Genomic DNA, 10,540 nt, shown 5'->3' with positions numbered 1-10,540 from the left:
ACGTGAACAGGAGAACACATGAACATGATATTTGAGGCATGCACTTTCAGCTACACTTGAACCTGGTTCAGGGGAACCACCTGTGCAAAGTAAAGCTCGCTGTGGACCCCTAGATGTGGGACGAGGAACAACAAATATCTGTACAGAGCGGAGGGGTGACAGGGAAGGTCATGATGAGGAGGAGAATACACCAAATCCTACAGAATCTTACATACAGGGTCACAGAGTTGCTCACTTGGACAGGGATTGCCGAAGAGCAGAACTAGATTGACATGGGTGAGCAGTATGTTTGCAGTGTACATGACTCACAAAATGCAAATCGGATGCTCAACTTTATTACAAGTATAAAAGATGAGATTTCTTGATGTACATGGCATTGGAGAGAACACAGTGTTGGTCAGCTCCAATTAGATGACACTCAGAATCGTTTCACTTGGCTTTTTCCTGTTACGAAGGTGTTGGTTAGGAGGAGACTTTGCCCATGTTGGGCAATACTCATTAAATCTTTGAAGAATGAGAGATGCTCCTAGTGAAACATGTCCCATTCTGAGGAGGCGTGGCAGGCAAGATTAGGAGAAGATGTTCCTCTCATTTCAGTAATCTGGAGCTTCGTGAACATTAAAAGCGGGGCGAGGTTAAATTTAAGATGGAGCGGAGTGGGAATTGGTTCAACCTGAGGGTCGCTGGTATTTCCATTCCCTTTCCCAGCCAGCAGTGGAAGCTCTGACCAGAGGGACTGTCAGGAAAGTGGAACTAAGATCACAATCAGGCCATCCACGGTTTCGCTGCTCGATGGGCCGAATCGCCTATTGCTGATCCTGTGTATTACTATATTCATGATTCCAATTATTCTTAATTTATTTTAATTTATTCAAGATAATATTCGAGGTTGGAGTACATACTCCCAGTTCAGCCATTTTAACCATTGTGTTATTCCAATCAATCTGCACATCACAGCCCGTTTCTAGCATCAGAACCGTGTGAGTTCAAGTCAGCATTGAAGAGCGGCCGCATTGTCAGATCGTAATACTTGGGATAGTTCCACATAACAAGAGGTTTAGTGCTGTGAATAACAACTCACAGACAGAGGCTCAGTACTGGGGACAGGGCCACACTGACAGAGGCTCAGTACTGAGGATAGTGTCACACAGTCAGAGGCTCAGTACTGGGGATAGTGTCACACAGAGAGAGGCTCAGTACTGGGGATAGTGTCACACAGTCAGAGGTTCAGTACTGGGGATAGTGCCACAAAGTCAGAGGCTTAGTACTGGGAATAGTGCCACACAGTCAGAGGCTCAGTACTGACAATAGTGCCACACAGTCAGATGCTCAGTACTGGGGTTAGAGCCACACAGTCAGAGGCTCAGTACTGGGGATAGAGCCACACAGTCAGAGGCTCAGTACTGGGGATAGTGCCACACAGTCAGAGGCTCAGTACTGGGGACATGACCACACAGTCAGAGGCTCAGTACTGGGGATAGAGCCACACTGTCAGAGGCTCAGTACTGGGGATAGTGCCACACAGACAGAGGCTCAGTACTGAAAACAGTGCCACACAGTCAGAGGCTCAGTACTGGGGATAGTGCCACACAGTCAGAGGCTCAGTACTGAAAACAGTGCCACACAGTCAGAGGCTCAGTACTGGGGATAGTGCCACACAGTCAGAGGCTCAGCACTGAGGATAGTGCCACACAGTCAGAGGCTCAGTACTGGGGATAGTGCCACACAGTCAGAGGCTCAGTACTGAGGATAGTGCCACACAGTCAGAGACTCAGTACTGGGGTTAGTGCCACACAGTCAGAGGCTCGGTACTGGGGATAGTGCCACACAGTCAGTGGCTCAGTACTGGGGATAGTGCCACACATTCAGAGGCTCAGTACTGGGGGATAGTGCCACACATTCAGAGGCTCAGCACTTGGGATAGTGCCACACATTCCGAGGCTCAGTACTGGGGATAGTGCTACACAGTCAGAGGCTCAGTACTGGGGATAGTGCCACACAGTCAGAGGCTCAGTACTGGGGTTAGTGCCACACAGTCAGAGGCTCAGTACTGGGGACAGTGCCACACAGTCAGAGGTTCAGTACTGGGGATAGTGCCACACAGTCAGAGGCTCAGTACTGGGAATAGTGTCACACAGTCAGAGGCTCAGTACTGGGGATAGTGCCACACAGTCAGAGGTTCAGTACTGGGGATAGTGCCACACAGTCAGATGCTCAGTACTAGGGTTAGTGCCACACAGTCAGAGGCTCAGTACTGGGGATAGTGCCACACAGTCAGAGGCTCAGTACTGGGGATAGAGCCACACAGTCAGAAGCTCAGTCCTGGGGATAGTGCCACACAGTCAGAGGCTCAGTACTGGGGATAGTGCCACACAGTCAGAGGCTCAGTACTGGGGATAGTGCCACACAGTCAGAGGCTCAGTACTGGGGTATAGTGCCACACAGTCAGAGGCTCAGTACTGGGGTTAGTGCCACACAGTCAGAGGCTCAGTACTGGGGACAGTGCCACACAGTCAGAGGTTCAGTACTGGGGATAGTGCCACACAGTCAGAGGCTCAGTACTGGGAATAGTGTCACACAGTCAGAGGCTCAGTACTGGGGATAGTGCCACACAGTCAGAGGTTCAGTACTGGGGATAGTGCCACACAGTCAGATGCTCAGTACTGGGGTTAGTGCCACACAGTCAGAGGCTCAGTACTGGGGATAGTGCCACACAGTCAGAGGCTCAGTACTGGGGATAGTGCCACACAGTCAGAGGCTCAGTACTGGGGTTAGTGCCACACAGTCAGAGGCTCAGTACTGGGGACAGTGCCACACAGTCAGAGGTTCAGTACTGGGGATAGTGCCACACAGTCAGAGGCTCAGTACTGGGAATAGTGTCACACAGTCAGAGGCTCAGTACTGGGGATAGTGCCACACAGTCAGAGGTTCAGTACTGGGGATAGTGCCACACAGTCAGATGCTCAGTACTAGGGTTAGTGCCACACAGTCAGAGGCTCAGTACTGGGGATAGTGCCACACAGTCAGAGGCTCAGTACTGGGGATAGAGCCACACAGTCAGAAGCTCAGTCCTGGGGATAGTGCCACACAGTCAGAGGCTCAGTACTGGGGATAGTGCCACACAGTCAGAGGCTCAGTACTGGGGATAGTGCCACACAGTCAGAGGCTCAGTACTGGGGTATAGTGCCACACAGTCAGAGGCTCAGTACTGGGGTTAGTGCCACACAGTCAGAGGCTCAGTACTGGGGACAGTGCCACACAGTCAGAGGTTCAGTACTGGGGATAGTGCCACACAGTCAGAGGCTCAGTACTGGGAATAGTGTCACACAGTCAGAGGCTCAGTACTGGGGATAGTGCCACACAGTCAGAGGTTCAGTACTGGGGATAGTGCCACACAGTCAGATGCTCAGTACTGGGGTTAGTGCCACACAGTCAGAGGCTCAGTACTGGGGATAGTGCCACACAGTCAGAGGCTCAGTACTGGGGATAGAGCCACACAGTCAGAGGCTCAGTCCTGGGAATAGTGCCACACAGTCAGAGGCTCAGTACTGGGGATAGTGCCACACAGTCAGAGGCTCAGTACTGGGGATAGTGTCACACATTCAGAGGCTCAGTACTGGGGATAGTGCCACACGGTCAGAGGCTCAGTACTGGGGATAGTGCCACACGGTCAGAGGGTCAGTACTGGGGATAGTGCCACACGGTCAGAGGGTCAGTACTGGGGATAGTGCCACACAGTCAGAGGCTCAGTACTGGGGATAGTGCCACACAGTCAGAGGCTCAGTACTGGGGATAGAGCCACACAGTCAGAGGCTCAGTACTGGGTGGAGAGCCACACAGTCAGAGGCTCAGTACTGGGTGGAGAGCCACACAGTCAGAGGCTCAGTACTGGGGATAGAGCCACACAGTCAGAGGCTCAGTACTGGGTGGAGAGATACACAGTCAGAGGCTCAGTACTGGGGATAGTGTCACACAGTCAGAGGCTCAGTACTGGGGATAGTGCCACACAGTCAAAGTCTCAGTACTGGGGTTAGTGCAACACAGTCAGAGGCTCAGTACTGGGGTTAGTGCCACACAGTCAGAGGCTCAGTACTGGGGATAGTGCCACACAGTCAGAGGCTGAGTACTGGGAATAGTGTCACACAGTCAGAGGCTCAGTACTGGGGATAGTGCCACACAGTCAGAGGTTCAGTACTGGGGATAGTGCCACACAGTCAGAGGCTCAGTACTGGGGTTAGTGCCACACAGCCAGAGGCTCAGTACTGGGGATAGTGCCACACAGTCAGAGGCTCAGTACTGGGGATAGAGCCACACAGTCAGAGGCTCAGTCCTGGGCATAGTGCCACACAGTCAGAGGCTCAGTACTGGGGATAGTGCCACACAGTCAGAGGCTCAGTACTGGGGATAGAGCCACACGGTCAGAGGCTCAGTACTGGGGATAGTGCCACACAGTCAGGCTCAGTACTGGGGATAGTGCCACACAGTCAGAGGCTCAGTACTGGGGATAGTGCCACACAGTCAGAGGCTCAGTACTGGGGATAGTGCCACACAGTCAGAGGCTCAGTACTGGGGATAGAGCCACACGGTCAGAGGCTCAGTACTGGGGTTAGTGCCACACAGTCAGGCTCAGTACTGGGGATAGAGCCACACGGTCAGAGGCGCGGAAATTCCCTCACCTGTTGTCTAGTAAACGCCCTCACCTGCATATATCTCAGAAATTCCCCCGGGGTAACTTATACTTTTCCTCCAGTGCTCCCAAGCTCGCAAAAGTCCCATCTATGAATAAATCTCCCACCTTCCTAATTCCCAACTGGTACCAGCTCTGAAATCCTCCATCCATTCTTCCTGGAGCGAACCTATGGTTGTTCCTGATAGGGGACCCCACCAGGGCTCCCCGCACCCCTCTCTGTCGCCTCCACTGTCCCCATATGTTCAGTGTTGCCGCCACCACCAGGTTCGTGGTGTACTTTTTCGGTGAGAACGGTAGCGGCGCCGACACCAGCGCCTCGAGACTCGTCCCTTTACAGGACCTTCTCTCCAGCCTTTTCCATGCCGCTCCCTCACCCTCTATCATCCATCTACGTATCATTGCCACATTGGCGGCCCAATAATAATCTCCCAAGTTCGGTAGTGCCAGTCCTCCTCTGTCCCTACTGCGCTGCAGGAACCCCCTCCTTACTCTCGGAACTTTCCCTGCCCACACAAAGCTCGTAATGCTCCTATCTATTTTATTAAAAAAGGTCCTGGTGATTAAAATAGGAAGACATTGAAATACAAATAAGAACCTCGGGAGGACCATCATCTTAATTGCCTGCACCCTGCCCGCCAGCGATAAAGGCTGCATGTCCCACCTCTTAAAGTCCTCCTCCATTTGTTCTACCAGCCGTGTCAGATTAAGTCTGTGCAAGGTTCCCCAGCTCCGAGCGATCTGAATCCCCAAGTATCGGAAGTTTCTTTCCACTTTCCTTAGCGGTAAGCCTTCTATCTCTCGACTCTGGTCCCCTGGATTTATCACATATATCCCCATGTTTCTTCCCCATGTTTAACCTATACCCCGAAAATTCCCCGAACCTCCTCAAGATTCGCATAACCTCTAACATCCCCCCCGCTGGGTCCGACACGTATAGCAATAGGTCATCCGCGTATAACGAGACTCGGTGTTCTTCTCCCCCTCTAGTCACCCCTCTCCATTTCCTGGAGTCTCTCAGCGCCATGGCCAGAGGTTCAATTGCCAGCGCAAACAACAATGGAGACGGGCATCCCTGTCTTGTTCCCCTATATAATCGGAAATACTCCGATCTATGTCGACCTGTAACTACGCTTGCCGTTGGTGCCCCATAAAGTAGTCTAACCCAGCGAATAAATCCGTTCCCAAACCCAAACCTCCTTAACACTTCCCATAAATACTCCCACTCCACCCTATCAAATGCCTTCTCTGCGTCCATTGCCGCCACTATCTCTGCCTCCCCCTCCACTGAGGGCATCATTATCACCCCTAATAGCCGTCGCACGTTAACATTCAATTGTCTCCCTTTTACGAACCCTGTCTGGTCTTCGTGCACCACCCCTGGGACACAGTCCTCTATCCTCGATGCCAGCACCTTTGCTAGCAGTTTGGCGTCCATGTTCAATAGTGAAATAGGTCTATAGGACCCACACTGCATCGGATCTTTGTCCCTCTTCAAAATTAGCGATATCGTCGCCTCCGACATTGTCGGGGGTAGTGTCCCCCCTTCCCTGGCCTCATTGAACGTCCTCGCCAACAACGGGGTCAACAAGTCCACATATTTTCTGTAGAATTCCACCGGGAACCCGTCCGGCCCCGGGGCCTTCCCTGCTTGCATGCTTCCCAGTCCCTTAATAACCTCGTCCACCTCAATCGGCGCCCCCAGGCCTGCCACCGCCTGCTCCTCCACTTTCGGGAACCTCAACTGGTCCAGGAACTGCCGCATCCTCTCCTCTCCCTTGGACTGAGACCTATACAGTTCTTCATAAAAGGTCTTAAACACCTCATTTAACTTTCCTGCCCTTCGCACAGTGTCTCCCCTTTCATCCCTAATTCCTCCTATCTCCCTCGCTGCTGCCCTCTTTCGCAGTTGGTGCGCCAACAGGCGACTAGCCTTTTCCCCATATTCATACCTCCTCCCCTGTGCCTTCCTCCACAGTACCTCCGCCTTTCTGGTGGTCAGAAGGTCAAACTCGCTCTGGAGTCGTCTCCTCTCCCTGTACAGCTCCTCCTCCGGGGTCTCTGCAAATTCCCTGTCCACCCTTAAAATCTCCCCCAGTAATCTATCCCTTTCCTTGGCCTCTGTTTTCCTTTTGTGGGCCCCAATAGAAATCAGCTCTACTCTGACCACCGCTTTTCGTGCTTCCCAGACCACTCCCACAGGGACCTCGCCGTCGTCATTGACCTCCAGGTATCTCTCGATACACCCCCTCACTCTTGCACCCACTCCCTCATCCGCCATCAGTCCCACATCTAATCGCCAGAGTGTTCTCTGCTCCCTGTCCTCTCCTACTTCCAGGTCCACCCAATGTGGGGCATGATCCGAAACCGCTATGGCTGAGTATTCAGCTTCTTCCACCCTAGAGATCAACGACCTTCCTAAAACAAAAAAATCTATCCGGGAGTACACTTTATGGACGTGGGAGAAGAAGGAATACTCCCTAGCCCTGGGTCTAAGAAATCGCCATGGATTCACTCCCCCCATTTGGTCCATAAACCCCTTAAGTACCTTGGCCGCTGCCGGCCTTCTTCCAGTCCTTGAGCTGGATCTATCTAGCCCCGGGTCCAGCACCGTATTAAAGTCCCCTCCTAAAATCAAATTTCCTGCCTCCAGGTCCGGAATACGCCCCAGCATCCATCTCATGAACCCCGCATCGTCCCAATTTGGGGCATACACATTAACCAACAAGACCTCCATTCCCTCCAGCCTACCACTCACCATTACATATCTACCTCCACTATCTGCTACGATGTTCTTTGCTTCAAATGCTACCCGTTTCCCCACCAAAATGGCCACCCCTCTGTTCTTTGCGTCCAGTCCTGAGTGGAACACCTGTCCCACCCATCCTTTCCTTAGCCTAACTTGGTCTGCCACCTTTAGGTGCGTCTCTTGGAGCATAGCCACGTCTGCCCTCAGTCCTTTCAAATGCGCGAGCACTCGGGCCCTTTTTATCGGTCCATTCAGGCCTCTCACGTTCCACGTGATCAGCGTCACTGGGGGGTCTACCTGCCCCCCTCCCGTGTCGACTAGCCATTACCTTCTCTAGGCCAGTCCCATATCCCGCCTCCGCGCTCCCGCTCGCTCCCCCAGCGTCGCATTCCGCCCCCGACCACCCTCTCTTTAGCCATTTCCTTTTGGATTTCACAGCAGCAACCCAGTTGTCCCCTCCCCCCCCCCCCCCCGCCCTCCCCCCCGCCCCGCTAGATCCCTATCTAGCTTGATTGCTCCCCCCATATCACTTCCGTAAGTCAGCTGACTTCAACTGACCCCGGCTACTCCTGCTCGCTCCTCGACCCCCCCCCGGTGTGAGGGAACTCCCATCCGCCTTGCGCCTATTTTCCCGCCTTATTCTTTCTGGCGCGGGAACATCCCTTTACCTGACCCGCCTCTTTTGGCGCAGCTCCCTTTCCCCTCCCCCTCTCCTTCCCCATTCTCCGACTATGTCCCGCCTCTCCCCCCTCACCGGCGCCCACATTTCCCCAGTGTCGCCCCCCTTCCCTGTTTACTTCTCGATTACATCCCATAAACAAAAACAATAATAACAACAATAACAGTTCCCTGCAGCATCAGTCCCACAGTTCCGGTCCAGTTTCTCTTCATTGATGAAGGATCATGCTTCCTCCGCCGTCTCGAAATAATAGTGTCTCTCCTGATGCGTGACCCATAGTCTTGCCGGCTGCAGCATCCCAAACTTCACCTTCCTTTTGTGCAAAACCTCTTTGGCTCGGTTGAAGCTCGCCCTCCTTCTCGCCACCTCCGCACTCCAATCCTGGTAGATCCTTACCACCGCATTCTCCCATCTGCTACTCCGCACCTTTTTAGCCCATCTCAGGACCTCTTCTCTGTCCTTAAGGCGGTAGAATCGCACGATTATCGCCCTCAGTGGCTCTCCCGCTTTTGGTCTTCTCGCCGGGATCCGATTTGCCCACTCCACCTCCATGGGGCCCGCAGGGGCCTCAGCACCCATCAGTGAGCTCAGCATCTTACTTGCGTACGCTCCACAGTCCACTCGATCCACACCCTCCGGGAGACCTAGTATCCTGAGGTTCTTCCTTCGCGCTCCATTTTCAAGGGCCTCAATCCTGTCAGCACACTTTTTATGAAGTGCCTCGTGCGTCTGAGTCTTGACCGCCAGGCCCAGGACCTCGTCCTCAATACCTGACACCTTCTGCTCCACGACGCGAAGTTCAGTCTCCTGGGTCTTTAAAGTCTCCTTCAGCCCCTCAATTGCCTGTAACAACGGGGTCATTACCTCCTTCTTCAGCAGGTCCACGCACCGTCTCACCACCTCGTCCTACTCAGTACTGGTTTAAGTTGGTGCTGTGGCTTAGATTGTTAAAGCGCCTGTTTAAGTAGACAGGCGAGTTCAAATCTCAGCAGTGCCTTTATACCTTTACGTCAAAACAAGTAACCTGTTATGAAAAGCTGCCAATTTAATGGTGGATGCCGAGTTTATTGGCAAAATCTCCATGGCACTAACCTTGAAGGTGCCTTCCCTACTCTTAGACTAGGGAAAGAGTAGGACCAGTAAAGGACAGGGATGGGAAGTTGTGTGTGGAGTCTGAAGAGATAGGCGAGATACTAAATGAATATTTTTCGTCAGTATTCACTCAGGAAAAAGATAATGTTGTGGAGGAGAATGCTGAGCCCCAGGCTAATAGAATAGATGGCATTGAGGTGCGTAGGGAAGAGGTGTTGGCAATTCTGGACAGGCTGAAAATAGATAAGTCCCCGGGTCCTGATGGGATTTATCCTAGGATTCTCTGGGAGGCCAGGGAAGAGATTGCTGGACCTTTGGCTTTGATTTTTATGTCATCATTGGCTACAGGAATAGTGCCAGAGGACTGGAGGACAGCAAATGTGGTCCCTTTGTTCAAAAAGGGGAGCAGAGACAACCCCGGCAACTGTAGACCAGTGAGCCTCACGTCTGTAGTGGGTAAAGTCTTGGAGGGGATTATAAGAGACAAGATTTATAATCATCTAGATAGGAATAATATGATCAGGGATAGTCAGCATGGCTTTGTGAAGGGTAGGTCATGCCTCACAAACCTTATCGAGTTCTTTGAGAAGGTGACTGAACAGGTAGACGAGGGTAGAGCAGTTGATGTGGTGTATATGGATTTCAGCAAAGCGTTTGATAAGGTTCCCCAAGGTAGGCTATTGCAGAAAATACGGAGGCTGGGGATTGAGGGTGATTCAGAGATGTGGATCAGAAATTGGCTAGCTGAAAGAAGACAGAGGGAGGTGGTTGATAGGAAATGTTCAGAATGGAGTTCAGTTACAAGTGGAGTACCACAAGGATCTGTTCTGGGGCCGTTGCTGTTTGTCATTTTTATCAATGACCTAGAGGAAGGCGCAGAAGGGTGGGTGAGTAAATTTGCAGACGATACTAAAGTCGGTGGTGTTGTCGATAGTGTGGAAGGATGTAGCATGTTACAGAGGGATATAGATAAGCTGCAGAGCTGGGCTGAGAGGTGGCAAATGGAGTTTAATGTAGAGAAGTGTGAGGTGATTCACTTGGAAGGAATAACAGGAATGCGGAATATTTGGCTAATGGTAAAGTTCTTGGAAGTGTGGATGAGCAGAGGGATCTAGGTGTCCATGTACATAGATCCCTGAAAGTTGCCACCCAGGTTGATAGGGTTGTGAAGAAGGCCGATGGAGTGTTGGCCTTTATTGGTAGAGGGATTGAGTTCCGGAGTCAGGAGGTCATGTTGCAACTGTACAGAACTCTGGTACGGCCGCATTTGGAGTATTGCGTACAGTTCTGGTCACCGCATTATAGGAAGGACGTGGAGGCTTTGGAGCGGGTG

This window comes from Scyliorhinus torazame, chromosome 4 (assembly GCF_047496885.1).
Source record: "Scyliorhinus torazame isolate Kashiwa2021f chromosome 4, sScyTor2.1, whole genome shotgun sequence".
NCBI classification, from domain to species: domain Eukaryota; kingdom Metazoa; phylum Chordata; class Chondrichthyes; order Carcharhiniformes; family Scyliorhinidae; genus Scyliorhinus; species Scyliorhinus torazame.
Note: the sequence above shows the minus strand (reverse complement) of the source record.